General features: G+C 36.7%; 1 protein-coding gene across 1 annotated transcript in view; it reads left to right on the top strand.

Annotated features, from left to right (window-relative positions):
* Window positions 1-570: 570 nt before the first annotated feature.
* The window catches only part of slc8a4a (solute carrier family 8 member 4a), an 80,331-nt gene continuing 75,619 nt past the window's right edge, over window positions 571-5,282 (top strand). Inside the window, exon 1 of the mRNA XM_016254264.1 lies at window positions 571-1,155. The gene's annotated coding sequence lies outside the window, so the exon portion shown is untranslated. The remainder of the gene's footprint in view (window positions 1,156-5,282) is intronic.

Genomic DNA, 5,282 nt, shown 5'->3' with positions numbered 1-5,282 from the left:
TATAGGCCTATTATAGAGGAAGATATTTTTTATATAGGCCTACAAATATTCTGAACTGGGAGGGGGAAAAACCTGACGAAAATGTACTAGATGCTAATTTCTTATTACATAGCCTACCTAATCTGACAAGAGATTCAGTCAACCGCTGTTCACCGTTGGACCACTACAGTTATTGTTTGCTAAGTGTCATTATTGAATCAGTGGACACCAGTAGAGGGGTCAGAGGGTACAAAATTGATTGAGCTCTTCTGATGTGCACGTGTTTTTACGCTCTAGCCAAAGTGATTAGCATTTCTAATGTGTCTGTGCTACATCAGTGCCAATTTGATGAATTATCGTCCCGTATTGGCTCGCTCTGCCTGCTAGCGACACTCCGGCAAACCTGTATAGCAAAATGTCCCCTCCCCTCCTTCTGCAGTCCACGCAGCAGAAAAAAAGCCGCTTTTTGCACCCAGTCTCGTCTTTCTGCACAATCCCATTCGCCGATTTAAAAAAAACAGTGTTCATTTCCATACTAGCTTTTCCAGCATACTCCGCCCGTCTCCTCCATCCTCATGGCTTGGCTGATGATGCGAGCGTATAGTTAGCATCTTCTCATTCACTCCCTCTGGCGCCACACGGCCATGTGCGGCTCTCATCATTCTCCTAATACGCTTTCTTTTCTCTTACACTTCCCCCAAATGTATAATATAGTCTCCGCTTTTTCGTATAGAACGCTTATTTTTTCAGCACCCCCTAGAATTCCATTGCTGGAAGCAGGTATTTTATTGTATTGTTTCTAATGTTTGGAATGATGTGAATGGGCTGCAGCTGGTGTTACCAAACATCTTTCGTCAATCACTTTTATTCAAATTCGGGTTCTAAGACACAATTGCCATAAGACGCTCTTGTGTCTAGTCGCGCGATATAGTTTCATAAATCCGCCTCGCCTCGAGTCTACAACTTGCTTGGATTGTGCGTGTTTATGTTAGTTGTTTTCATTGTCTGAACTGTCAAATCAAGAACTGCACCGCTGTACAGCTCGCGCGCATCACCGCTGCTCCGTGGAGACATGAGCCGCGCGCACCGAGCTCACTCACTGTGAATTAAACCGAACTACAGAAGAGCAAGTCTACAGCGACTGTTGGAGTCTACTGGAATCCACACCCCGTCTTCGTAAGTACAACGAATTTATTCACCACACCACATTTCAATACAATTAATACAGTATTATTCATTGTTACCAACCAGTCGGCAGGTTTAGTAGTATACACAAACATAGCGATTTCGATTGCTACAAATGAGTAACAGTACGCAGCCTCCATGTTTTCAGGTTACTGTCAGAAAGGACGATTCTATGAAAAGAAACTGTCACGTTCAGATATCCCAAATGTATTAAAGACTGTATAGACATTCCTTATTTAAACATACGTAATTTTTTTCAGTTGCAAAGTTGCTTGTCAAATTCCTCACAGCCTATAGAGGAGCTATGCCTAACTAAAAGTGTTAGAACCTCTGTTAACGCACCTCAGTCTGTCAGAGCAGGTAAGATCGACTTTACTCTTGTACTAGAACGGTTCAATTGAGTTTCTATTCTCTACGCATATAGCTACAATTCCGTCTTAAATGTTTCGTGCTGGCCCCGCGTAACTAGTAAGCGCTACATAGTTTTCATTCTGGCTGTGAATACTTAGCAAGCACAGTTCTCATGGAAACGCTCTCCTACTCTCACTACAGAGGCAGCCCACCTGTTTCAGATCAACATAGAATGTGACAGGCCAGTATGCTGTGGAATATAGAGAAGCCCTCAGCTTCCAGATCAAAGTCTTTCCCCATGGGGAGCTTCTACATAGAATTGAGACATGTTAAAAACATTTTTTTATTTCTCTCCCACATTGTTTGTGTGATTTTGGCAAGGCTTTCTTCTCTTTTAGACAGGAGTGTGCTGCTTTTTGATTTGAAATATTCCTCTTCAAGGGATCGTTCACCCCAAAAGGAAAATTCTGTCATCATTTACTCTGTCTTTCAATCCTCACGTTGTTCCAAACCTGTATGACTTACTTTCTTCTGCACAGCTCACAAGATTATGTTTTAGTTTATACATAAAACATACAAAAAAATGTGGACCCCATTGACTTTTATTGTATTGACAAAAATGTTCTTTGAAAAGTCAATGTTTGTGTTATGCAGAACAAAGAAACTCATACAGTTTTGGAACAACATTTTAAGAACTATTCACCGAAAGGTTCTTTTGGGAACCTAAAATGGTTCTTCTATGGCATCGCTGTGAAAACCCCCCTTTGCAAACTTTATTTTTTAAGAGTGTATGGGTGAGTCAATAATGACATGATTTTTGGATCATCTAAGCAAATTTAACAGATGGTCATTTTGACAAACAGAGGGCAAGACACATTTGATAGACCTGCACTACTATGACACACAAAATGCCATGCGTCCTCACTAGGGAAATCAATTATGGCTTTAATTTTGTTAGTTATATAATTATACTGCACCAAAACAGACTGTAGGGAAATGATACTTCTGCAGCTTGCATTTCAAATCAGTCCTGTCCATTTTCACTTTGGCTGATGGCATGAAATAGTCTGAAATATCTATTTTTAAGCCTGAATCATATGTCATTAGCAATGTCTGTGGTATGTACATTGTGTGATCATTAGTGCCACATATATTATGTTTTTGTTTTTGCTAAAGGCTTGATTTAGATTTGTTCCCACAATTCATAGTCTGGTCTGGCTGATGCTGTCTAGTTGTAAACTGCTATGTGTTCTCCTGTTGGAGCTCTTGGTTTCACTGGCATTATTTCTTTTCCCCTAATGCCTGGAACCATTACTCACAGCTTGAGCTAATCTTAATGTTTCTGGCGAACTGAAAATAATCCCACTCTTGCTAAAGGCGGAATTCAGAAAGTGGTTTGATTCCACCGCTGCTGCTTCTTTCATTATGTGGCGTGTCGGAATATTTGTACATCCTCTTGCTCTGAAAGCTCCGGAAGCCGCAAATTATGTCGGCCAAGATTTAGAAGCCCAATTTTGTTACAAGCACGAGTTTCCATAGGATTGTAAAGCTAGCAAGTCTGTCCAGGGAGCTCCATATGTGGCATAAGAATTATGTGTATAACTGCATGCAAAACATCCAGAAAATTGGATGTTTAAACCTTTTCTTGTGCAGGCTTACAGTTCTGTTCTAAATTCTTTCAGTGCACTTGTGTTTATGTCTGCTGGTTCTATATGTGTGATCCCTTTAGTATCACCGTCTTCAGTGAGAATCCAAAGCCTCCAAATGGCGTTCTTCTCACCTCCACTTGCAGTTCAACCACCAGTATTAATGCAAAGCCAGGGGCCCAGCACTAAAGCCTTCATATTTCACCCCTAGTCCACAGCTCGCCTGCCCTTACAAATTGTTTGCACTGTAAAATTCAGCCAAGCGAACCATTAAAATATCTTGCCCTTCTCAAGTCTCTGCACAATTGAGGTAAGCAAGCTCTGTCAAGCCGTGTTATAGATAATATAAATATGTTGCCTTATTATGAGATATTTTTGCCTGTTTTCCTCAGCCCTTTTAGAGTATTTTGAGCTTTTATGCAGTGCAGATCATTTGTTTGCCTAAAGATCTATACTGAAATGTAGTCCTCATTAGGCCCTGTTTTCACCTGGTATTAAGTTCTAATTGCAAGTGGATAATGCTAAATACAGGTGTAAACAGGGTCTAAAATGTTATGAGCTCATCCACTCAGCCAGATTGCTTTCATAGTGTAGACACTCATGTGGTCAAATCCATTTGTACAGCCACAAAAAACTGGCTACTGCTGACGTAATATGCAATCATTGTGAGACGTGTTGTGAGAAATGTGCACCAAACACGAAACAGCACAAAAAAAAAAAAAAAAAAAAAATTAATGCATTGTACCAAAACACACAGATTACAGTCTAAATTGGAGCTGTTTTCTTTATCCTTTTCTCTGCTTAAGTGGAATTGAATGTAATGTATTCGGGAACTTAATTGCATGTCAACTGTAATTAAATGAAAACGTATTATAGTTAAATTGATGCTAAATGCAATTAGTTGAACAAAACTACTTTTGTTTGTCCCACTTAAGTACATCTTTATGTGTAATTGAATAATTCTGTTATCTCTGAAATATGGTTATAATAGTATAATAATATAATATGGGTATAATGAAATATTGGTGTGTACACTGCAAAAAGTCTTAAAAAGCCATTTTTACCTGATTTAATCCATAAAAAATGGTTTTGTTAGTGTAAATTATTGTATTTATGTTGATTCAGTGTTGCTAAATAATATTGTGAATAAAACTAGTTAATTTAAATGTTATAATTTTTCTCAGTGTACAGTACTGATGAGCATTTATGGTAAACTAAAACTTCAATGTAATTAAAGTAAAAAAAAACTATTAAGTAATTTAAATGTGCTTTTAAATTTTAGTCAAGACATAAAAGTATACATCTTTAAAGCATGGCAAAAGATTATTAAAAAGAAAGATTTTAAATGTATTTTAAGATTTTAATTACATTTAAATATTAGTTTTTAAAAGTATACTTAATGTGTTAAGAAGCATAGTCATAAAGACATTTTCATTTTAAGTACACTTAACTGGCTTTTTGTTTCGTTATTTGAAATGATCTGCAAGGCTTTTTTGTTTTTAAATCCATTTTTAAGGTTTGAGCACACTTCTGTTTCACAAGGTTTGAATTAGGGATGCTCCGATCCGCCTTTTTCGCCTCTGATACCGATTCCGATACCTAGGGTTCGGTATTGGCCGATACCGATCCGATACCAGTGAAGTTTTTTTCCCTCATTTAAATAAATGTAGAATTTACATATCTCTGTGTGTGGAACTGATAATCATTCTTTCACAATCTACTAGATACAGACTACTTCATTATAAAGAAAAATAAAATAAACAAATATGATAAAATATAGGCCTATGTATATTTATAATCTATGACAAAAAATTATCATAAACTAGGTTAGTGGATAATTCGGCAGCAAAAGTTATTCTAGAAAAATCAGTGCACAATAATTTTAGAAATCCAAACATTAAGTGAAAAAACAATATTTTGTGGGGAACAAATAAAAGTGTTGCACTAAATATGGTAAAATACATTGCTATTTGTATTATTATAAAATCCATTCATTAAAAACATTCATGAATGTATTTATATATAAGTATATACTATAAAATTTAAATAAATTTATTTTAAATGTATAGCATATTTTTATAATAAGGCAACAACATATGATAGATACGATAGGACAAAACA

This window comes from Sinocyclocheilus grahami, unplaced genomic scaffold (genome assembly GCF_001515645.1).
Source record: "Sinocyclocheilus grahami isolate Dianchi unplaced genomic scaffold, SAMN03320097.WGS_v1.1 scaffold1233.1, whole genome shotgun sequence".
NCBI classification, from domain to species: Eukaryota; Metazoa; Chordata; class Actinopteri; order Cypriniformes; family Cyprinidae; genus Sinocyclocheilus; species Sinocyclocheilus grahami.
This window is presented reverse-complemented; position numbering and strand designations above follow the sequence as displayed.